At 42.1% G+C, this 25,356-nt stretch overlaps 1 long non-coding RNA gene across 1 annotated transcript; it reads right to left on the reverse strand.

Moving 5' to 3' along the window:
- Positions 1-238: 238 nt before the first annotated feature.
- LOC138372251 (uncharacterized) lies at positions 239-4,858 on the reverse strand. Its single transcript, XR_011230774.1, has 3 exons — positions 4,780-4,858; positions 1,640-1,746; positions 239-420 (listed from the first exon to the last, which is right to left on the reverse strand). It is a non-coding gene; the product is annotated as an uncharacterized lncRNA (long non-coding RNA).
- Between the last annotated feature and the right edge of the window lie 20,498 nt (positions 4,859-25,356).

Raw genomic sequence — 25,356 nt, forward strand, 5'->3', positions numbered from 1 at the left:
TATAAATATAAATATATATATATATAAATATAAATATATATATAAATATAAATATATATATATAAATATAAATATATATATAAATATAAATATATATATAAATATATATAGGTTATATATATATATATATAAATATATATAGGTTATATATATATATATATATATATATATATATATATATATATATATATATATATATATATATATATATATATATATATATATATATATATATATATATATATATATATATATTTTATTAATGATATATATACATATATACACACAGAAACAAAGATTCTTCTATATAGACATTAGAGAAGATTCAGCGGTATGCCATGCACCAGGCTCTCCGGTATTTTCATTATTCGTCATATCCGACTCTGCTATGTGATGCACATGTATTCTTGCTTCACCACCCTGTAATGAAATATTGTTTGTTACTAATTGTTTTCAATAATACATTATTTTATTATATAATATTTAATTTATTAATTAAAAACCCTTTCCATATTATAGAAAAAAACTAAAACAAGAATCTATATAAAACTATAGAATAGAATAGACTAATAGAATAGAATATATATATCATATATATATTTATATAAATAAATATATATATATATAAATATATGTATATATATTTATATATATATATATTATTATATCCTGTATTATTCCTGTATTATTCCATTATTACCAGTAGGCAGTCTACTGTATTTTATCAAACCGTTATTAGTATAATAGATCTCGTAATAATTTTGCAAAAATAATGGCATTTACTATTTTTAAAAGATTATTAGCAAATTTACAGAAATGGTGCATTCGGAAGACAAAACCGTGGTAGACATGGTTGGAACAAGTTAGGTGAGAGGGTGGTGGAGGCCAAAACCATAATCATAATCATCTGTATCAAACCTTATTACAGGTAAAACCAGTAGGCAGTCTACTGTATTTTATCAAACCGTTATTAGTATAATAGATCTCGTAATAATTTTGCAAAAATAATGGCATTTACTATTTTTAAAAGATTATTAGCAAATTTACAGAAATGGTGCATTCGGAAGACAAAACCGTGGTAGACATGGTTGGAACAAGTTAGGTGAGAGGGTGGTGGAGGCCAAAACCATAATCATAATCATCTGTATCAAACCTTATTACAGGTAAAACCAGTAGGCAGTCTACTGTATTTTATCAAACCGTTATTAGTATAATAGATCTCGTAATAATTTTGCAAAAATAATGGCATTTACTATTTTTAAAAGATTATTAGCAAATTTACAGAAATGGTGCATTCGGAAGACAAAACCAATTTTTCACTTTTGACAATTGAGCACCTGCTACATCCAGATTCTAGGGAGGAAAGGAAGGACGATCTTACTGGATCCCATAGCCTCTCCGAGGCACAAACCAGGCTTTTACATAACCCCCCCCCCTGCACCCGAGCTTTTTAAAATAGTAAATGCCATTATTTTTGCAAAATTATTACGAGATCTATTATACTAATAACGGTAAATAAATAATAAATAGTAAATAAATCAAAATCAGTTACATTATTTTATCTTATTCATAGCATAAATGTTCTCGAAGATTACTAAAAAGAAATTGAATTAGACTACAGCAAATTGGCAAACTTTACCTTGTATCTGTTTCCACCGAGTTTGTTTGGGGCGTTCTTCAACATATCAGCAATACTTGTCTCAACATCTCTTTCAGTTGCATTAGTGTGGGTGTTGATACAGGCTTCTGGAAATTTATAAGAATTAATTAATATATATAATTATAATTCACTTTGCTATTCCCCATTCCACAGTCCTCTCGTCCTTCCCACTTCCCTGTCCCCACATCATCCCCACTATTCCCACTTCCCTGTCCCATCGTCCTCCTTACCATTTTCCCCTCCCCTGTCCTTCTTCCTCCCCCACCATCTCCCATTCACCTGTCCCTTTGTCCTCCCCAGCATTCCCCTGTCCCCACCATCCCCAACTCCCCAGTCCCCTCGTCCTCCCCACCATTACCCTCTCCTCTGTCTCCTCGTCTTCCCCACCATACCCCCCTCTCGTCCTCCCCACCATTCCAAACTACCTCATCCGATGCATTCTATAATGGTCTGATGCTTCCATCAGAAAATTGGGAACATCAAATGATCTGATATTCCCATCACTGAAAAATAAGAACAGCTAAAAAAATGAAATGAAAAAAATATAAAAATAAACTATACTCATGAAATGAACAGTATGGTAAACAACACAGCTCAATTTCAATGCAATGTCACACAAAATTATTAAATCGAAATGAAAATAAATTGAAATCTATGAAAATTCAAATTATCAATACAATCGGAAATATTGAAATAATATCGCAACATAATATAGTGTGGGTTGCTCTTACGTGCAACAGACGGTGCTGTTTTTCAAAAAAGGCATGGTTTTACCTGTCACAAGTGTGGCATCTATACTTATACTCACGAAATGAACGGTATGGTAAACAACATAGCTCAATTGCAATGCAATGTCACAATAACATTTAATAACAATAATAACAATAACATTTAAATATACTTTAAGATATAATCTAGAAGAAAATAAGAACATTGAAACGGTTCATGAACTCGATTTCAATAAAGGACACTATGGGGAACTTTGAAAAACAGTTAATGAGTATAATTAGACAGACTTGTTGCTAGGCAGAGGAGTAAATAATGAGATATATGGCAAATTTTGCAAAATATACGGCACACAAACATTCATACCCAAACAAAGCAAAATGCTAGGTAAGAACAAAGCAGTTGGCCCGTAGGGGAAAGGAGATACCCACAAGACTGGAATACAAGTCATTAACAAGCACACAAGTACTACACTACACAACAACCGCACTACTACCAGAACTGGACGAATCACTACCAAAACAACACATTGCACATCACTACCAAAACAACACAACACAACACAAGCATTGGCAAAGAATTATAGACCAGTTGCACTAACATCCCACATAATAAAATTATTTGAGAGTGATCAGGAGTCAGATTACTAGTTTTATAGAGACCAATGACCTCCACAATCCAGGCCAACAAGGATTTAGAGCAGTTTCTATGATCGAGCCACTGAGATCTATAAAGAATTCTGATCAAGAAAGAGATCTAGGGGTGGTTTTAGATAGAAAACTATAACCTGAGGATCATATTAAGAACATTCTGCGAGGGGCCTATGCTACACTTTTTAACTTTAGAATTGCTTTTAAATACATAGGTCAAAAAGTTTTAAAAGTTTTAAAAGTTTTTTAAACCTCTCGTGTATCATGAGTGTGTTAAAGCATCAGATGGTGCATTCAGATGATGAATATTACCTAGTTCCTTCATCTGGGAAGAATGAACACATATTGGTGCATTCGGTGAATAAAACTAACTACTGTAGTTTAATTGATCAACAGACTGTATATCATATGCAGACTGTATGTGGATCTGCGGGCCACTCCAAACAACACCCTGGTGGACCAAGCTCCACCAGGGCTAAAGCACAAAGTGATATAGATGTGATAGAGAAACTAGGTCAAATGGAGGAGTAGGTCTGTATATTAAACAGCACCTGACGTGCACAGAGCTACTAAACTCAATGTGGTGGTAGAGTGGTGGGGGGGGGGAAACATTGCAGAAAAAAACAAAAATACAATTTGGTCAACAAAACAGCATTGTTTAAAATAGAAGACATGGGTTGTCATTTTGGGGGTAAGGTAGGTTACATTGAGTTAATTAGTTAGTACTTAGTTTTTATCTTAAACTGGTTGGGAGAGGTACAGTGTTGCTGTGCTGGTGAAAGAACACCTAAAGGTAAATTAAATAATGATTGCGAATCCACAAGAAGTTGACATAATATCGCTAGAGATCTGCAATCAGGATGATAAACTTTCCTTAAAGAATTTGACAAACACTTGCTGATAGGACATGAAGTAAATGAAATGTATGTCAAGTTTTGTGAAATATATGATAAAAGCACAACAAAATTTGTACCAAAGGAGAGATGCAGAACTAGGAAAAGGGGTTTGTTCAACAGAAATTGCGAGAGGGCCTGAGACCCAAACACACACAAAAGGAATCAATATATAGCAAGAGGCCAAACCCCCAAACATACAAGCGATGCAAAGATGCGAGAAACAGCAGCAGCATTAAGGAGAGGGACTTAAGGACCACAAATAAAGTGTGAAAATAAACTCGAGTAAATTTTTTTAACTACTCTCGACAGTGAAGAAAAACAAATATTCAGACGATTTGTGTTAGAATCATTAATCTTACACTTTCGGTCATATTCAACAACACAAATACATACACACACATTCCTGTTGCTGTAGCAAGTGAAGAATTACACACACAGATCACAATAACGTGATGCATCAAATGAACAAATCCACAAGGGCCGTGACGAGGATTCGAACCTGCGTCCGGGAGCATCCCAGACACTGCCTTAATCGACTGAGCTACAACAGGGTAAAAGGGTTGAAACCGAAGTTCTACTGAACTTACTGGATCCCATAGCCTCTCCGAGGCACAAACCAGGCTTTTACACAACCCCCCCCCCCCTGCACCCGAGCTATGTCAACAGGCCGTTCTCCCTCTTCGCCCTTCCGAATGCACCATATCAGTAAATTTTTTAATAATCTTTTAAAAATAGTAAATGCCACTATTTTTGCAAAATTATTACGAGATCTATTATTCTATAGAATAATGCATATAAATGCATATATGCATATAAATACAAAACAAGTAAATGTAAATAATTTTACCTTGCACCTAGATCCACCAAGCCTGTATGGCGCGCGTTTCAGTACTTCGGAAATCTAGAACTATCTTGAATCTCTAATCTGCAATGAAACAATACATATTATTGCACTTACCAAAACATGGATGAATGTAGAAAATACAGAACTATTAGCTGAATATCAAATAAATGGATTTAATCTATTTCACACAGATAGATATATTACACCGTGTATATTAGGTAATACCTAACATACACGCCTCCACACACACTACATTTGAAATGTAGTCTCAAAAAGACTACATTTCAACAGCAAAGATTACTCCATAAAAAAATAATTAAATTATTGACCAACATGAGAGAGGGTTAGCCAACATGAGAGGGTTGTGTTGATTGCCTGAAAATATTTAAATTGTGTAATGTATTGAATGGCATTTTTCAAGTTACAACATTTTTTAAATTACTGAACTAGGTTCTAGGCTTTGCTAGGCTTAATTCAATTATTACAGATAAGCCTAACCTAGCCTAGAACCCAGTGGGTTTTCTTCCTATTGGGGAGTGTTGTACATGCCTCGCCTCCACATACACACTAGCACAGCCAGGCCTCGCCTCCACATACACACTAGCACAGCCAGGCCTCGCCTCCACATACACACTAGCACAGCCAGGCCTCGCCTCCACATACACCAGCACTGCCAGGCCTCGCCTCCACATACACCAGCACTGCCAGGCCTCGCCTCCACATACACACTAGCACAGCCAGGCCTCGCCTCCACATACACACTAGCACAGCCAGGCCTCGCCTCCACATACACCAGCACTGCCAGGCCTCGCCTCGCCTCCACATACACCAGCACTGCCAGGCCTCGCCTCCACATTTAAACCAACCAAGCCCACAAATACGTTAACATGGACCAGCATTACACCGTCTAACATACTCTGTCAGATGTAACAACTAAATTTGTGAATTCAAGACCAAATCTATTGTATAACACAGTGTTAGTACAAGAAAAACATTACTTACATTCGAAGCCGTGTTTTAAAATGGCGGCGGTCTTGTACTGACGCTCCAAACTGTGTGTTCGTTTGCGTATGATGAACGTGTGACAATTTACTACAACAATTATTTAATTATTCTTATTCTTTATTTTAATATTTTTAGGGTACATGAAATTTCAAACTTATTTGCACACAATAATATAATTGCATTGTCATAACCTTTATATATTACGGAAAATACGATGACATGAACGAAGTCAAAGTGAAGTTGAAGTCAAAGTCATTCGCCGAACGTATTAGTCATTTTTTTTCTCCCAAACGATAGGGGTAACAAATCCACAGAGAATATAAGTGTACAGTAAAGTCAATTTTATTCAGGAAAGTACATACATAGTTGATTTACAAACATAATGTTGGATTTATAGATAGAGCTAGTGCATACAATACCTAAAGCCACTATAGTAGGCATATAGCATTTCAGGCAACCGGGCAGTATATATGGACCCCTTACTCAAATCTCTGAATATGTTAGATATTAAGTCCCTGCACATACTCTCATGTGTATTTTATATATATAAAACGCTGCACTGTAATGTCAATCCTGACCTTAAAAGCTTCCTAGAAGGTTGTAACAGATCCCATGAGCACCACACCAGAAACAAATACCTATTTGATATTCCAAGAGTACGACTTAGTCAAACTAGAAATGCTTTACAAATCAAGAGACCTCGAATGTGGAATGACCTTCCCAATTATGTTAAAAACTGTACCTCTCCCAACCAGTTTAAGATAAATAAAGATAAATTTATAAGTTAAGAAAAATTCCACAAATCAACAACCCTGTTACTGACCCTGTATTTACCCAAGTCTTTCCTAAATCTAAACTTATCCAATTTATACCCATTGTTTCGTGTTCTATCTTGTGTTGACAATTTTAATACCCTATTAATATCCCCTTTGTTATATCTATTCAGGAAATTGTGGTTGATCTCGAACCCATTGATAATGTGACGACTTATACAGAATTTTGTAACTATATCATCAAGATTGTAACCAGCTTAGCTAAATGTAGTGTGGGGTTCAGTCCCTAAGCCCATATATGTGCCTCTCTAACCATTTAGGTTACAGGGCAAAAACATAAAAACAAAGGTAACTGCAGAAGGCCTATTGGCCCATACCAGGCAGCTCCTATCTATAACAGATAAACACTAAGTACTACCTAATTAACTCAATGTAACCTACCAACCTAACCCCCTATCCACCTAACCTATCCACCGCTGCCCACTGGATGGGGGGCGGTGTGCAGGACAAACATATAAATTTTGATACTAGCTCTCCACATATGTCAGTTGCTTAACACTTTAGTGCACGCGGCGTTCTGGGCGCTCAAGCGTAAACACAAAAAAGTTTATAATCTTTTCACGCTCCTAACCTCAATTCTCAAGCTACGTTTTTCATTTTGGTATCAATGCGTTGGCAATAAAATTCTCTACAAGATCATATGCATAAAATGTCACCGAAGCATTTGGTATCCCACCACGAAGTAAATAAACACGAAGATGACTCGCCGTGACACCCAAACAGGAAGTAAATGTTCATACTCTTTCGTTTGTTGCCAGCCTCACAGTCATCCTACAGCGCTCATTTTGATATCACTGAACTCGCAATAAAATTCCCCACCCAGACATATGCCTATCAATGTCTAATTATGGTATCGGGTGACCCGCACGAGTGTGGGAACTGGGTGAAGCGTTAGCCGTGATTTCAGCAGGGACGACACTGTTGGGATGCAGTGCTTTGAATGTTTATACTTATTTAACTCTCCTGACATTATTTCTGAAGCTACGTATTTCATTTTTATAGCAATGTGTTCGCAATAGAAAGTTCTATAAGAACATGGGTAGAGTTGGCCAACACAGCGTCAAATAAATTTGCGGCGAATAAAATCTTACGCGTGTTTGTACCCGTGAGCGTCAAAAGTTTTTACTTTGCTCATGTTTTTCAAGTTTATACTTGTTTCACACCGTTTTTTTTTGTATAGTGTTCGGAATAAAATTCCCTACACAGACATATGCATATCAAATACAATTCCTTGGAATTCACAGCTGTAGAGATGACGGAAAACACACAACCGGAACCCGCTCTTGACACTCCAACTCAAACCCGCAACACCCACAAAAAAAGTTTCTCTTGTTTCATGTATACTTACTTTAGTTTTCGTGCTACAGTTCTCATTTAGGTATCAAAATATTCCTAAGAAAATAGACTACAATACTGAAACAATCTAAGACAATTATGTGTACTTACCAAAGCAAAGACGATTGTAGTAAAATAAGTTGAGCATTTTATCTCCACTCCACCTCCTTCAGGTACTGATTCCTGAAGTTGCTCAACAGATGTTCCTAGGTGGAGTGAAGCTGATGTAGGTGGTTATTTCTTGTCCACCCAATACACCCTTTTCCTGTGATAAGTGGTGTAACAAGGTATGACGCAAAGTGGAACATCGCATGTCTTGCACGCTATACCAGTTTCCTTCCTGATACCCGACTTTGAACACACTTCACACCTGCGACGTTTGGGGATTTTTACCAGCTCATGTTTCAATTTATAGTTCAGGCGAGTCTCTGCTATAACAACACGTCGCTGTTGTCTCTTGGTTGGCAATAAACTACTGTCTGAATCGTCGCTCTCACTATTGTTTTCAAACACTAATGTGGAATATGAATTATCTTCATCAGATTCAGCTTCAGCACTAGGTGTAGACGTGAAGAGAGGGCGCCTCACACCCGACGGGCCAGGTGTTGACGGGTCAGCAGCAGGATACACAGGACCAGTGTCATGATTTATGTCTGGAGCATGAACTAGATGTGGAGATGGTGTAGTTGTTGCAGGCCACTCTGCCTTGTCAAATTTCAATAAAGACCAAATAGCAACTTCATGGAACTAGAGCAGAGTTAGTTTCCTTCGATCATCTGTGTTGGCCTTGTACAATGCATGTACAATGCATTGAGTAAAGACCAAATAGCAACTTCATGGAACTAGAGCAGAGTTAGTTTCCTTCGATCATCTGTGTTGGCCTTGTACAATGCAACCACAAGTTGACATTGAATGTGAATTAACAATGAGACAAGTAAGATTTATACTAATACATTTATACTAACTCTGTTGAGCGTTGACCATTTATACATCAAATCTGTTGATGTGAGCACTTTAGTTTAGTCTGCCGTTTAAAGAAAAAAAGAGCATATCAATGGTATATCACAGAAAACGAATTTATCATAAACTCATGTATTTGTCTTATCATATTGAACTGCATTCATATTTTTAATATATAACAATATGAATATACAAATTTCTGTAAATCCCCTACCTTGTTGGAATCTGTGGAAATGAATGAGCAAATGTGCTGGCTGAAGGCGCTGAAGGAAACCACATTGGTTTCATTTTGGATACAAATGTCCATGGAAATTCAAAATGGAAACTAATTATATAGTTGAACCTGCAGAGACGAGTTTAAGAATCTGTGTTGAGAGTGATGGACACAGCCTTCACAATTATACTTCAGAGAATGTAAACATCTAAGAGTCATTAGAAATATGTGTAGAATAATAAACCCTACATTGATTGAGTTAGGGAAAATACCATTTGTGATATATAGATACTATAGCTGTTCCTAAAGATTCACCCTTTTTTGCACCAGCAAGATAACATATAAGATTTTAAGAGTTGACGAATGTTAATATTCTTGTTTGATAAACTGTGAACTTGAGACATAGTTAATAAGAACATATTAACACAACAAAATGTTTTCATAATCTTTAACACCACTTTCCAGCAACTTATATAATTTATATAAATTATTTTAGAGAATAATACATAAATTATATATTTAAACATGATATAGTGTTTAGTGGAATGTATAAGGAGTCAAATTGTGTTAAAAAGAGCAATTTTTAGAAAATTTGGAAAAATACTTTTTTCTGTTCAAATTATAACTAAATGGATTTTAAAGGTTTCACTCAGCTAATATATATCATTCACAATTTATTAATGAATTTTACAAAAAAACACCATAAATTTTATATTTAAACATGTAAAAACTATTTGTTTTACATTTGGAAGAAAATAATTGTAGAAAAACAATTTATAATTAAACCTTTGTGTTTGGATTTTTTGAGTAAAAGTTTCTCAAAGGCTTTCCTGCACCATTCTCAATGCAAATCATTCCCACACCTATGGCAAGAGATAGGCGAACGTTGTGTAGATGATTTGTGTTTGCTGGGTATAGTGTAGTTGGATGCTGTGCCTGCTGTGGCTGTGAAGGTCAACCCCGTGCGGGTTATGGAGTTGTGCCTTGGGTGTCTAGTTGTTATAGTGTAGTTGGATGCTGCGCCTGCTGTGGCTGTGAAGGTCAACCCCGTGCGGGTTATGGAGTTGTGCCCTGGGTGTCTAGTTGTTATAGTGTAGTTGGATGCTGCGCCTGCTGTGGCTGTGAAGGTCAACCCCGTGCGGGTTATGGAGTTGTGCCCTGGGTGTCTAGTTGTTATAGTGTAGTTGGATGCTGCGCCTGCTGTGGCTGTGAAGGTCAACCCGAGAATGACAGTCCCAACTGCAGCGAGTGCAGGTAAACGCCGAAGCGGGTGCGTCTGACAGTGGTCGAGACCTCCTCTGTTGATGTCGATGCTCATCTGCTTGAGGTCGCGTTTGCAGCCGTCTTTGAAACGCAGCTGAGGTCTTCCGGTGGGTCTCCTTCCTGATGTCAGTTCTCCATACAAGAGATACTTTGGTTTGCGGCCATCTTCCATATGTGTGACATGTGCCAGTCATCGCAAGTGTCTCTGTTTCAGGAGAGTGAACATTGAAGGGACTCTTGTTCCCTCGAGTCCTGTATTCTTGGTGACGTGGTCTTTCCACGTGATGTCAAGGATGCGTCTCAGGTTCCGCGTGTGAAAAGTATTGAGCCGTCTCTCCTGGCGAGAGCGTAGGGTCCAGGATTCCAAGCCGGAAAGACGTGTACTCACCACACATGCCATGAAGACTTGTGCCTTGGTGTGCACTGTCAGTTTGGCATTTTCCCAAACGCGCTTTGTGAGCCTGGCCAGTGTTGTTGCGGCCTTCCTGATACGCCTGTTGAGCTCAGTGTCCAGGGAAAGGGTGTCTGAGATTGTGGAGCCCAGGTACACAAACTCGTGAACTGCCTCCAGCACATGGTCTGCTATATTTATACAGGGTAGCTTATTGACATCTTGTCCCATTACCTGTGTCTTCTTCAAGCTGATTGTCAAGCAGAATGCGAAACAGGCTGCGGCAAAGCGGTTGAGTAGCTGCTGCAGGCCTTCTGCTGTGTGTATGATCGCTTCGTCGTCGGCGAAGAGGAACTCCCTGAGGATTCGCATCTGTACTTTTGTCTTTGCTCGGAGTCTGGATAGATTATAGAGCTTTCTATCAGATCTTGTACGGAGATAGATGCCCTCTGTGGTTGTTCCAAAGGCATGCTTGACGAGGATCGCGAAGAAGATGCCAAACAGGGTTGGAGCAAGAACGCACCACTGTTTAACACCACTCTTGATGTTGAATGGTTCAGAAGTTGAGCCGTCGTACACGATAGTGTCCTTCACGTCTTTGTGGAACGATTGTACCATGCTGAGTAGGGTGGGTGGACAGCCAATTTTGGCCAAGATCTTGAAGAGTCCGTCCCTGCTCACGAGATCGAAGGCCATTGTAAGGTCAATGAAGGCGATGTACAAGGCTTTTCTCTGCTTCCTGCACTTTTCTTGAAGCTGTCTCAAGGAGAACACCATGTCAGTGGTCGACCTCTGCTCGGAAACTACACTGTGACTCAGGGTACACTCTTTCAGCAAGAATCTGAAGCCTGACCAAGACGACCCTGGCGAAGAGTTTGCTGACGACGCTGAGGAGGGAGATGCTACGATTGTTGTTGACATCGCTTCTGTCACCTTTATTTTTGTAGAGAGTGATGATGTTTGCATCTCTCATGTCTTGTGCCACCGAGCTCTCCCTCCAGCACTGGCACAGAAGTTCATGAAGCTCAGTTTTAAGTGTTCCATGAGCGCACTTGAGAACTTCAGGCGGAATCCCGTCGTCTCCTGGGGCCTTCCCTGAGGAAAGTGAATCCAATGCTTTCTCAACTTCTTCCACAGTTGGTTCAAGGTCAAGTTCTTCCATGATGGGCAGGCATGGCTTCTACGCTGACCAAGTTCTTTCTGGAGTAGAGTTCGGAGTAATGCTCTACCCAGCGATTCATCTGTTGATCACGGTCTTTAATGATCTCTCCAGTGGCTGACTTAAGAGGAGCCGTCCTGTTTTGTGTAGGGCCTGTTGCCTGTTTGATCCCTTCGTACATGCCTCCTATGTTGCCAACAGTGGCCGCAGTCTGGATGCTGGAACAGAGTCGGTGCCAGTAATCGTTAGCACAGCACCTCACAGTTTGTTGAACTCTACTGCGGGCAGTACGGAGGGCCTGTAGGTTCCTTTCTGAGTGGCAGGTTTTTGTAGGATGAGAGAGCTCCTCTCTTTTCCTCTACAAGGGGTAAGAGTTCCTCTGCAATGGCCTCGAACCAATCTGCTGACTTGCTCTGCCTCTTACCGAAGGTGGATATGGCAGTTGTAACACGGGACGGTATTGGCTCTACTCTGTCCTTTACCCTGTCCGTGACTATGCTTACTGAAACTTAAACCGAATTCCAAAGGACCCCAAAGTATGCTCTATAGCCGAGTCCCACGCCACTTGGTCTTAGCTGTTTGACCGGCTAAGCTTCTATAGCCACGTGACGTCGTACTAGGTTTTCTGGCAAACTCAAGGGATCGTCAAGACACCCTTGGTTTGGTTGCAGGTAGAGAGTTTAAGAGAACACCAACTCCTACTCAGGTTAAACGCCTCCTAGACAAAAGTACTCAGGACACACGGAACAAAGTTGCTTATGTTATCCAAGTGTTTAACGAGCTTAAATGTTACCTTAATTCACTTGACACTTAACCATGGCTCATCAAACAAAAACAATTAAGTTTCTTTCTTGGAATATTCGAAGTGTTAATCTTCGGATAAATGACGTAATCTTGTATGCTAAAATGAGAGACGTGGATGTGATGTGTTTACAGGAACCATATACGTCCACAACTATCAAGAAGGTCCCACCCAGGATACCTGGGTATATAGCATACAACAACAGTATTGGAACTGGTTTACTAACGTATATTAAGAGTGGATTAATCTGTAAACTAATTAAAAATCACAGGAGTGATAGTATACATTATCAAAAATTCAAATTACAAACTGCAAATAGCCATTTCCTACTGTATAACATATATGGACGATGTAGTGTACTTAAAGCAGACCTGCTACCGACACCTACAGGTAACACAGCTATGTTATGTATGGGTGACTTTAATGCTCGTCACACTGCTCTTGGTGATGTTCAGTGTAACAATAATGGAAGGGTCTTCTTGAAATACCTTACTGATCATAATATTACTGTGTATGATACTGATAAACAGACCCCATTTATTGGGGGGTAGACTGGATTATGTGATTGGATACAGCCTAGTAGATAGCAACGTCAACGTTAAGCTCATCCCAGAACTAGTAAGTGATCATTTTGCAATATATTGTGAATACAATGTGGCGGATATTAGGTCCAGTCCTCATTCTAGAGTTAAAATTTACATTCCAGACAATCTTAAACAGCACTTTAAGGCTTATGTACATAAGTGGTACACTGGGTATACACCTGTATCAGTGGACCACTTTTACAATGATCTTGTCAGTATCATTACCAGTTATTATGATACCTGGGTTAAATCAAGGAAAAAAAAGAACACTCGTTCTTTCTCATGGACAGAGGATCCTATTATTATTGCAGAGCGAGCTAAAGCGCTTCAGCTGCTGACTCTTATAAACGAGACAAAACAGCTGACAATTTACTTGCATTCCTTAATGCCAACAGAGATTTTCGCGAGCTTAAGGGTCAAGTTAAGGACACATATTGGGAACAATTCCTACAAGGTATCAATAGAACTACAACATTATCAGAAATGTGGAACAAAATTAAAAACATTACCAAACCTTTAGCCCCAGTTCAGCTTCATCATACTCCTGCAGAATATGCTGACATGCTCCTAGCTCAATGGTCTAGTGTCTCACAATTTTCTTCCTTACCCCCAGATATACAGCAGCATTTAAGACATACCAACATTAACAGAAACTTTAATATTGAAATAGCACGCTCCTCACCAGATTAAACAGATCAGTTTGCTATAACCCCCTTTGAATTAACATCAGCATTAGGAAAACCTAAACAAATTGCCCCTGGTGAGGATGGTATAACTTATAACACCTTGAGCTTACTGAATGATGTCCCTAGCCACCCTCTGCTTGACCTCTATCAAATGAGTCTCTCACAAGGTATCTTGCCAAAGAAATGGACACAAAGTCTCATAATACCAGTTCCTAAACCTAACTCTCAAAAATTCAGCCCATTTCCCTTACATCTTGCATGTGTAAAGTCTTGGAGAGAATTGTTCTCAATCGTGTCATGTTTCAGGTCAAAGAAAAACTGGCCCCAAACCTATATGGGTTCATGCCCAAGTGTAGCACACAAACATGCTTTGCTGAATATTTTGTACACTTCCAGGATGGGACACAGGCAACCTTTATTGACCTAAAGTCAGCTTTCGATGTAGCGAATGGCGAAATAATATTAGAGCAACTAGTTGAATTTGGAATCAAAGGTAATCTTCTGAGTTGGATAAAGAGCTGCCTATCCAACAGGCGTGCTAGTATCCTATTTAAAGGTGTTAAAAGTACAAGAACAGATGCATTCGAACTAGGCACACCTCAAGGTGGTGTCCTAAGCCCTATGCTCTTCAATATACTTATGCACAAACTTATCCATGACATACCTGTACAACCTACTGAAACTGTTATATGTTATGCTGATGATATTTGTATTATGGCACACAGTAAACCAAGGCTACAAGTGTTACTTGATGCATTCTCCAAGAAAGTAGTAGAATGTGGCCTCATAATCTCTGTTGATAAAACAAGGGTTCTTATTCCCCATTCTCTTCATGTTAACTATACTATTAATGGAATGCCCGTGGAGACTTGCGAGTCTTATAAATATCTTGGAGTCGAGGTTAATGATACAAATCTCGCCAGCAACCTGGGCAAAAAACTAGTTGAGCGTCTTAAACCTCTCAAAACTCTTGTTGGCAAAGGATTTGGCATTAACATAAAATATGCTCGTAGTTTTCATATTGCCTTTACACGATCTGTTGTTGATTATTATGCCTTGCATCTTCTTAATTTTTCTCTTAAACAATTACAAGGCCTAGATGTAGTACAGAATGATGCCATGCGCATCATCCTGGGTTGTCCTAGAACTGTCAGAATTGTTAACATGAGAAAGGAACTAAACTTACCTTCCATTTACGAAAGAACAGTTCTACTTAGTACTATGTTTTGCGCCAAAACTTTGAAAAATAATGGTCCCCCCAGCTCTATTCAAATTAAATTGAGATCCATTCTAAACAATTCTGACTGTTCCCTCAATCCGCCGCAAAAAGCTCCCTACAGTGTGTGGCTCAGTTGTTGTGCCTATAATCTTCAGAAACTGAATGTATCTCTTAACCCTGATAAAACTGTTCACTATATTCCCCCTTGGAAAGATGTGGAGGGCTCTCTGCATTATACTCCCATCAGTGTAAAATAAATGTATAACACTGACATTTTGAGATGTATAACATTTGAAGCTATTGACAGTCATCTTCAAATTCTCAAACCGACTGAATCCTATGCCTTTACTGATGGCTCTGTGCAGTTAGGCACTGGTAGAACAGGTTGTGCATGTGCAGTATATAAAGGGAATGAAATGATCATGTCTAGTACACAGAGATTGAACAACTGGGCAAGCACGACACAGACCGAGCTATTGGGTATTTATCTAGCCATTGAATACCTTAAGCTCAATGGTGGTGGAGTTATTTTCTGTGACTCTAAAAGTGCTCTGCAGTCCTTAAATAACCCATCACAATGTATGTTGGAAGTAAGTAAGTAAGTAATTATCAAAAGAAGGCACCAAACCGGGAAGGCTATGTAGCACCATCAAATACGCAAAATAATCAGAGGGCGCTAAATATCACCAAGGATGCCAATACGAGAACAAAAACGCATAAGGCGAACGATATCAAAAGTATCCGAGTCACCAAGAATTCTATCGAGGGACAGGTGACCGCGAGGGCCGGTCGGAAAGCAAGACACACGCTCGACCTGGAAGTCAGGACATTCAAGAAGGACATGCACGACCGTAAGAGGGACAATGCAACTAGGACAATAAGGGGCAGGGCGGCGCTCCATCAAGTGACCATGGGTTAAGCGAGTATGGCCAATACGCAACCTCGCCAGAGCTGTTTCCCACCTCCGGTTATGGTGGAAGGAGGACGGCCACGAGGAAACACAACATTCAAGAGTACGTAGCTTGTTACCAGTAACAGACAACCAAGAAGCCTGCCAACGGGTAAGGACTGAGGAATGGATAACCGGGTAAAAGTCGGAATACGGAATGCCTTTATGAGAGATGGGACAAGAGCGGACAGCTTCCTTGGCGGCAGCATCTGCACGCTCATTTAAAGACACACCAATATGGCTGGGAACCCAACAAAACTCAACTGACTTTTTTTTACTGTGAACGAGAAACAGCCAATGCTGGATCTTGACAACTACTGGATGAACCGGATTAAAGGACCCGAGAGCCATGAGGGCACTACGAGAGTCAACAACAACTACAAAGGAAGACTGACAACGAGAAAGCAGGAGACGAAGAGCATAGAGAATAGCATAAAGTTCCGCTGTAAAGATGCTAGTCTCCGGAGGCAAGCGACACATATAAGTGCGATCAGGAAAAACAACAGAGTAGCCAACACCGTCCGCTGACTTAGACCCATCGGTGAAGACAGAAACGGAGCGGGAGAAGAAAAGTGCTCGAGGAAAAGGCGTTTTAGAACCGTAGGAGGGGTAAAAGCTTTAGTGATACGGGTCAAGGATGTACAAAATTGCGGAAGAGGGACCCTCCACGGGGGCAAAGAAGGAACAACACGAGGAGAAACATCAGAAATACGAACGGAAAGAGAATCCTGTAGGCGAGATAACCGGACAGAAAGAGGGAGGTGGTGAAGAGGAACAGGAACCGCAGGAGGGGTAAAAGTTAAAGCACGACAGAGGCGAGAGGAAGGATGTTGCAAGGACCGCGCAAGATAGCGAAGACAGTAGCGATCACGGCGGTCCTGGAGAGACAGGAAGCCAGTGTCAACATACAAGCTAAGGATGGGAGTCGAACGAAAGGCACCAGAACTGAGGCGCAACCCAATATGGTGCAAAGCATCAAGACGGCGAAGAGTAAAAGGAGAAGCAGACGAGTAAGCAGGGCAACCATAATCGAGCTTAGACAGGACGAGAGAGGAATGTAAAGCAAGTAGAGTGCGCCTATCAGCCCCCCAAGAAGTATTGGATAAGACCCGAAGGAGGGTAAGGGCCTTAGAGCACTCAACACGGAGGTAAGAGATATGGGGAGACCAAGACAAACGAGTGTCAAGGAATAACCCCAAAAGCTTTGCGGAATCTTTGTATTCAAGGGGATGACCATAAAGTGACAAAGAGGGACGAAGAACAACCCGTTTCCGCGTAAAAGTCATGGCACAAGTCTTAGAAGTAGAGAACTTGAAGCCATGATCTGTGGCCCAAGACGACACGGCATCAATTGCAAGTTGAAGCCGACGTTGAAGGAGAGGCGAATCATCACCCTGACAACAAAGGGTAAGATCATCGACATAGAGAGCGGAGAAGACACCAGAAGGAAGTGAGGAAAGAAGACCATTGAGGGCAACCAGAAAAAGAGTAGTGCTCAGAACACTACCCTGGGGCACACCTTCGTATTGCTGAAAAGAGGGAGAGAGAGCGGTACCAAGGCGCACCCGAAAGGAACGACGAGAGAGGAAGCTGCGGAGAAAGAGAGAGAGATGACCACGAAGGCCAAAAGAATGAAGTTGAGATAGGATATGATAACGCCAAGTGGTGTCGTAAGCCTTTTCCAGGTCAAAAAGGACGGCAACAACGGAGGTCTTCGCAGCAAAAGCAGTACGAATATAGACCTCCAAGTTCACCAGGACATCTGTCGTGCTGCGGCACTTGCGGAAACCAAATTGAGAAGGGGAGAGGAGGTGATGGTGTTCCAGGAACCACATCAGACGAACGTTAACCATACGTTCAAAGAGTTTGCAGACACAACTTGTGAGAGCAATAGGGCGAAAGTCCTTAGGGGAAGTACCCAGAGACCCCGGTTTGCGAACAGGGAGGACAACGGCATCGAGCCAGTCCTCAGGGACTGACGACGACTCCCAGATCCGATTATACAGACTCAGTAAATACTGAGACGTGCTCGGAGGGAGATGGCGAAGCATCTCATAATGAATACATCAGAGCCCGCCGCCGTAGAACCGCAGAGGGCCAGGGCAGAACGAAGTTCAGAGAGAGAGAAGGGATCATTATAGGGAAGCTGAAGATGAGTGCAGAAATCTAAAGAACGAGACTCAAGGGCAGGTTTACGAAGAAGGAAAGATTGGGGAAGATGAAGACCAGAGCTAACAGAAGAAAAGTGGGAACCCAGTTCGGAAGCGACCTGCAACGGGTCCGCCACAAGAGTATCATGGAGGTGAAGGACCGGTGAAACATCGGGAACGAACTTACCCGCTATCTTGCGGATACGCTTCCAGATCTGGGCCAGAGGGGTTTCGGACGTAATTGTTGAGACAAAAGATGCCCAACATTCACGTTTAGCCGTACGGATGGCCCTACGGGCCACCGCACTCGCTTTCCGAAAGAAAAGAAAAGAATCGGTCGTCTGCCTACGGCGGTGCCTCTTCCAGGCTGCACGCTTACAGCGGACAGCCCGAGCACAGTCCGCATTCCACCAGGGAACGCACTTCCGCGGACCCCGAGAGGAAGAGCGAGGAATAGAGCAGAGGGCAGCGTTGAAGACAGTGTTATGAAAAAGGAGGAGAGTGTGAGAGAGAGGCAGAAGGGAGAGGTCAGAGAGAGCAGCACTGAGGGTAAATAGGGTCCAGTCTGCCTTAGCAAACTGCTACCTAGGGAAAGAGAGGGAAGGGCGAAAAGAGAAAAAGGAAACAAGGATGGGGAAATGATCACTTCCATGGAGGTCATCAAGAACCTGCCACGTGAAATCTAAGTAAAGAGAAGAAGAGCAGAGAGAAAGATCAAGACAAGAAAGGGTGCGAGTCCGAGAGTCCAAATGAGTGGGCTCACCAGAATTCAGAAGAGACAGGGAAGAAGAGAGGAGAAACGGCTCAAGGAGGCGACCCCGGGTATTCGTCAGAACGTCACCCCAAAGGGAATGACGACAATTGAAGTCACCCAGCAGGAGCACAGGCTCCGACAAGGAGTCTAGGAGGTGTTTCAAATCAGGAAGAGAGAGCGGGACACTCGGGGGGAGATAAATGGAACAAACTGTGTACCATTTCCCCACAAAGATACGAGCAGCAGAACAATGGAGAGGCGAAGGAAAAAGTAAAGGAACAAAGGGAACATCAGCACGAATCAAGAGAGCAGAAGAATTAGAAGCCCCAGCAATGGCTGGGGGGGGGGAGAGAAAGGAATAGCCACGAAAACGACCAGGACGAGCACCAAGCATTGGCTCCTGGAGACAGACACAAAGGGGCGAAAACCGCGAAATCAGAAGTTGGAGTTCGAGGAAATTGGCGTAATAACCTCGAACGTTCCATTGAAGAATGGACAACGACGAGAAGAGAAAGGACAAAACCAGAGAACAAGGAAGAAACCAAGGCGAAAGAGCAACAGAGCACGTTAAAGAATATCAGGGTCGGGATCAGGGTCAGCAAAGTCAGGGTTAGGGGGCATGGGTAAACTGAGCAAAGACGGAGGGAAGGAAACGGGAGAACAGATCAGAGGTGGGCGGGCGGGGTCCGGAGGAGGAGGAAGAGGAGAAGACAACGGAGAGGAGCAGTCAAGGACAGCAGCAGGAAGAGGGGGAGTAGAAAGAGGGGAGCGCACCCCAGCAAGAGCAGCAACCGAAAGGGAAGCAGGAGCCAAAGAAACTACGTACCGGGCAACGGATTCCAGTGTCTCAACAGGAGAAGCCGAACGAGAGCACACACGACGGCCGCTAGGAGAGCGATGGACATCCGCCCGCACCGACAGGCGGTGGGGAGAGCCGATAGATGGAGGAAGAGGATGGGAAGGAGGATCGGAGGGGGACGAGGAAGAAGACACAGGAGACACGACAGACCGGGTAGAAGGAAGGGGAACCCCGGACAGAGGACCAGGAGGAGGATCCTTCAGGAGAGAACCCAAAGGAACAGAGGAGGAGGCAGTGGGCGCATCAGGGTCCAAGGCCCGGAAACGGTTGTGAGTCTGAGGAAGGCGGGAAGGACGAGGAGAGGAAGAGCGCAACACGCGAGCATAAGAGATATTAGCATAAGGCGGGAGCCGGCGAACCTGGCGTCTCGCCTCGGGAAAAGATAAACGCTCCCGGTGCTTCAAGTTGAGGACGGCTGCCTCAAGCTTGTAATGGACACACGCACGGGAGAAGGTAGGATGGGCCTCACCGCAGTTGAGGCAACGAGCCTGGGGAGAAGTGCACTCCGACTTAGAATGACCTTCGCCACCACACAAAGGACAGAGAGAGACAGTCCCGGAGCAGCGGAGGGCACCATGCCCAAACCTCCAGCACTTGTTGCAGAGCCGAGGAGAAGGAATGAACTCCTGGACAGAGCACCTGGCACCAGCAAGAATGACAGAGGGTGGAAGGGTCCGACCATCAAAGGTAATCTTCACAACCCGGAGGGGTTGACGGCGACTACCACGAGGGGGACGAGTAAACGTGTCCACCTGGAGAATAGAATGGCCCTGGGCAGCAAGGATATGTCGAATATCGTCGTGGCAGTCGCGCAGGTCCCGAACACCGGTCGCAACATGGGGCGGGAGCAAAATAGTGCCAACACTGGCATTCAACTGAGCGTTCTTCGAGACCCGAACAGGGGTCTCGCTAAGGCAGGATAAGGCAGCCAAGCGGGAAGCAGCATCCTGAGAAGGAACAGCAACGACACGTGTACCGAGACAAGTGGGGTTGAAAGTAATGGAGGCATCCACGGAATCAACGAGATGTCGATGGAGGGAGAAATCGTCAGGAGGCGCAGAATCAAGAGGGAGGAGATCAAAATATTTGGCCCACGAAGCGGGACCAAACAAGGCTTGATAGGTAGCAGAACTGGAAGGAACCGAGCGAGGGCGGCCGTGACGAGGACGGCAGTGAGAACCCCCAGAGAGAGAGGGGTTAAAAGGCGCAGTAGTTACAACTAGAGAAGGAGCCGCGCCAGGGGACGAGGTAGTCACCACTGGGGGCCTGGGGCTCGACCCAACCGCAGAGGAGGGAGGGGAGCCAGGGGAAGGAGTCAGAGAGGCCAAAGGAGGAGCAAGGTCGGGGCCCAATGCAGCGGAGGCTACAGAGCCCGGTCTTCCAATACGGACCGACTCGGGGGCTTGGTCGCCCACCCCACGAGCCTGAGAAGGTACACCAGAAGCAGCCGAAACAAGGGTTATCATCATGACGAAAAGAAGAATTCATTCACGAATGTGCCCCCACACCCACCATGGAGCCACAATTAGAGGCAGGACACCCAACAAGAAGCTATCGCCGATCTTGCCGGGGCCTCCTAGGGGTGCGTCGTGAGTATACGCCCCACAAACGCCACCTTAAGAAACAGACAGTCCGTCGAGATCGGGTTCAGTGACGAAAGGGGGATTGACAATAAAAGGTTCCCCTCGCTCTCGACGTCGGGTACTACAGTTCTACGGGTGCAAGAGTATGCCTCCTCAAGCACCCGGGCGTCAAAATAGAAGAAGTCCAAGGAAAGAACCAGAACGAGCAAAAGGTCGGCAGGAAACGGCAAGCAGATAGGAGAAGAGGGGGGAGAAAAACGAAACAGAAGGAAAAGGAAAAGATGCCCAGCAGAATTGGAGAGGACGGCAGCAGGAGCACAAGGCTAGAAAAGGACAGAGGACTGTCCCAAGGAGCATCACACTCCGGCAGCCGTCCACTAAGCCCCCACACGGCGACAACGAGCTGAGCGGGGAGGGGGGTATGTTGGAAGTAGCTTGTAATATTAAATGGAATGTAATTTTTGTCAATGATAATAACTCTTGTATAAAATTTGTGTCGATCCCATCCCATGTTGGAGTTGGAAAACATGACTTTGTAGATCGATTGGCCAATGAGGCTTGTAGGAAAGAAAACATTGATTATGACTTTGGACTATGTAATGCAATTATTAATAACATACAAATTAAAGAAATTACTTCAGATTTAGAAGAACTAAGAAATGCCCAGAGGCCTGAAAGCTGCAGTATTAAGAGTTATGACAAGTTTTGTAATAATAGGTATTTGAATGGTCAGCACAGTAACCGAATCAGGCAGTGTGATGTAGTCATTGCGCGAATTCGCCTTGGCTATAGACACATCTGGCAGGTTAGTGAGGCTGAGCCACTACCAGAATACTCAGATTGTAAATTCTGTGATAAACCTTTAATGCATTCACTAGAACACTATATTGTTGAATGTGAAACCGTAAAGGACTTTAGACCTCCTGGCCTCTTGTACCACCAACTGTGTAAATATTTTATTGACTCAGGTGTTCTGGACGACATCCTAACAATTTATCCAAAATTTGCTTGTCCATTTTAAAGAATGAAGAACAATTTTTATTTATATCACTTCTAAGCTGCATCACTTATGAACCATCCCTGCTCTTGTGTGGCAGTGCACAATAGAAAGTTGTTTTCACATATCCATACATTAAAACATTGATTGTAACCATTATATATATGTGCTTCAGCCTACAGTTTAGACCTATTGTCTTATGTATGACCCTCTGTCCTGCATGACAGTGAATACCAGCATTATCCTCACTTTAATAAGATTATCAAAATCCTCAGATTAGGCAAAATTGTAATTATTTTTGTCTATAAAGATGTTAATAATAATAATCAACTGAGAAAATCAGAGAGTGACCGCCCAGAGCCATGCTGGCCGGGAGCGACACTGTATCCACCTCTATGAGTCAGCTGACGCCTCTCTTTCAAATATCTCAAGCTCATATACAGACATATCTCGATCAAGAACTCCTAATTCATATATCAACAAAATAAAGACTATAATACACAACCTTACATAATAATACATATCAATAATTCAGTACATTAAAGATTATATCATGATATAAAAATATGTGAACAAAGAATTCATATTGGCAAGACATGGTAACACTGGCGGGAGAGGGGAGGAGGGGTTAAGGGAGGATTTCAAGACGTCTGCCAGCCAGCCATTATGCATAAGTATACATGAATACAATATAAAGTATATATATATAAAACATGTGTATCAAAACCATGTTTATGTGGAATACATCTCACAGTGCCAAAATATAATTTAATGTTAGAGGACAATGTAATGAACAATAATGAAAGGGAAATTACACAGTATACATGACAGTAATACATCCGAGACTAAAATTTATACATTCTCCATCATAGTTCACATAATATTTCCTATACAGCATTATGTAGCATTCCATAATATAAGCATATACGGATGTTTTTCAAGCTACATGACATTAGGCTACTGCTATTCACTAGACTTCTAATATATATCCACAAATACATGGCAAGGACTTATAGTACAGATATATAATATACATAGATATATATGGAATACATTGGCAATACACATTTAATACTAGTGTGTTGTCGAAAAAAGAATAACTACATAAATTAATATTCATGACATTAGGCTAATCAGCCAAGACATCACTATACAGTTTGAGCACATCATACACCAGCTACAGTATGATCATACTGGTGTATGTGTGGTCAAACACCACCTCACACCCATATGGTAATATCACAACACACCATGGTCCAGTATGGTAATATCACAACACACAATGGACCAGTATGGTAATATCACAACACACCATGGACCAGTATGGTAATATCACAACACACCATGGTCCAGTATGGTAATATCACAACACACCATGGACCAGTATGGTAATATCACAACACACCATGGTCCAGTATGGTAATATCACAACACACCATGGTCCAGTATGGTAATATCACAACACACCATGGTCCAGTATGGTAATATCACAACACACCATGGTCCAGTATGGTAATACCACAACACACCATGGTCCAGTATGGTAATATCACAACACACCATGGACCAGTATGGTAATATCACAACACACCATGGACCAGTATGGTAATATCACAACACACCATGGTCCAGTATGGTAATATCACAACACACCATGGTCCAGTATGGTAATATCACAACACACCATGGACCAGTATGGTAATATCACAACACACCATGGTCCAGTATGGTAATATCACAACACACCATGGTCCAGTATGGTAATATCACAACACACCATGGTCCAGTATGGTAATATCACAACACACCATGGTCCAGTATGGTAATATCACAACACACCATGGTCCAGTATGGTAATATCACAACACACCTGAGTGATTGTGATATAACTGTGATAGTATGGTGGTGATATAGCAGTGACAGTAAGGTATTGGTGTTGTAGCAATGATAGTGATATATCAGTGAATGTAAGGAGGAAAAAATATCAGTGTGAGGTGATAATGCAGAGACAGTGAAATGATGTTGGTGTAACAATGATAGTGTTATGTGATAGCTATTGGTGATATAACAGTGACAACAGCTGTCATATAGTGACACCAACAATTTGTTACTCAACATGGTCAGTATATGACCCCAAGTGTGGGGCCTGAGGTGATGGTGATATATAGAGGTGATAGTGAAGCTATAGTGATACAGCAATGATAGGTTACAGTACTGAGAAGATATAGCATTGATGGTGATACAGCCGTGATTGTTAAGTATATGATACCAAAGTGTTAAATACCAAAGATAGTGAAGTTATGTTGATATAGTGATAATGGCGTGTCCTTAAATTACATTGGCATCAAAACACGCTGTCCATGGTGATGCAGGAGTGATAGTGATGGTGATGGTACAGTGAACTAGAGTGGCAGCACAACACTACAGTAGTGATGGTGATGGTACAGTGAACTAGAGTGGTAGCACAACACCACAGTAGTGATGGTGGTGGTACAGTGAACTAGAGTGGCAGCACAACACCACAGTAGTGATGGTGGTGGTACAGTGAACTAGAGTGGCAGCACAACACCACAGTAGTGATGGTGGTGGTACAGTGAACTAGAGTGGCAGCACAACATCACAGTAGTGATGGTGATGATACAGTGAACTAGAGTGGCAGCACAACACCACAGTAGTGATGGTGGTGGTACAGTGAACTAGAGTGGCAGCACAACATCACAGTAGTGATGGTGATGATACAGTGAACTAGAGTGGCAGCACAACATCACAGTAGTGATGGTGATGATACAGTGAACTAGAGTGGCAACACAACACCACAGTAGTGATGGTACAGTGAA

This window comes from Procambarus clarkii, chromosome 38 (genome assembly GCF_040958095.1).
Source record: "Procambarus clarkii isolate CNS0578487 chromosome 38, FALCON_Pclarkii_2.0, whole genome shotgun sequence".
In the NCBI taxonomy this organism is placed as follows: domain Eukaryota; kingdom Metazoa; phylum Arthropoda; class Malacostraca; order Decapoda; family Cambaridae; genus Procambarus; species Procambarus clarkii.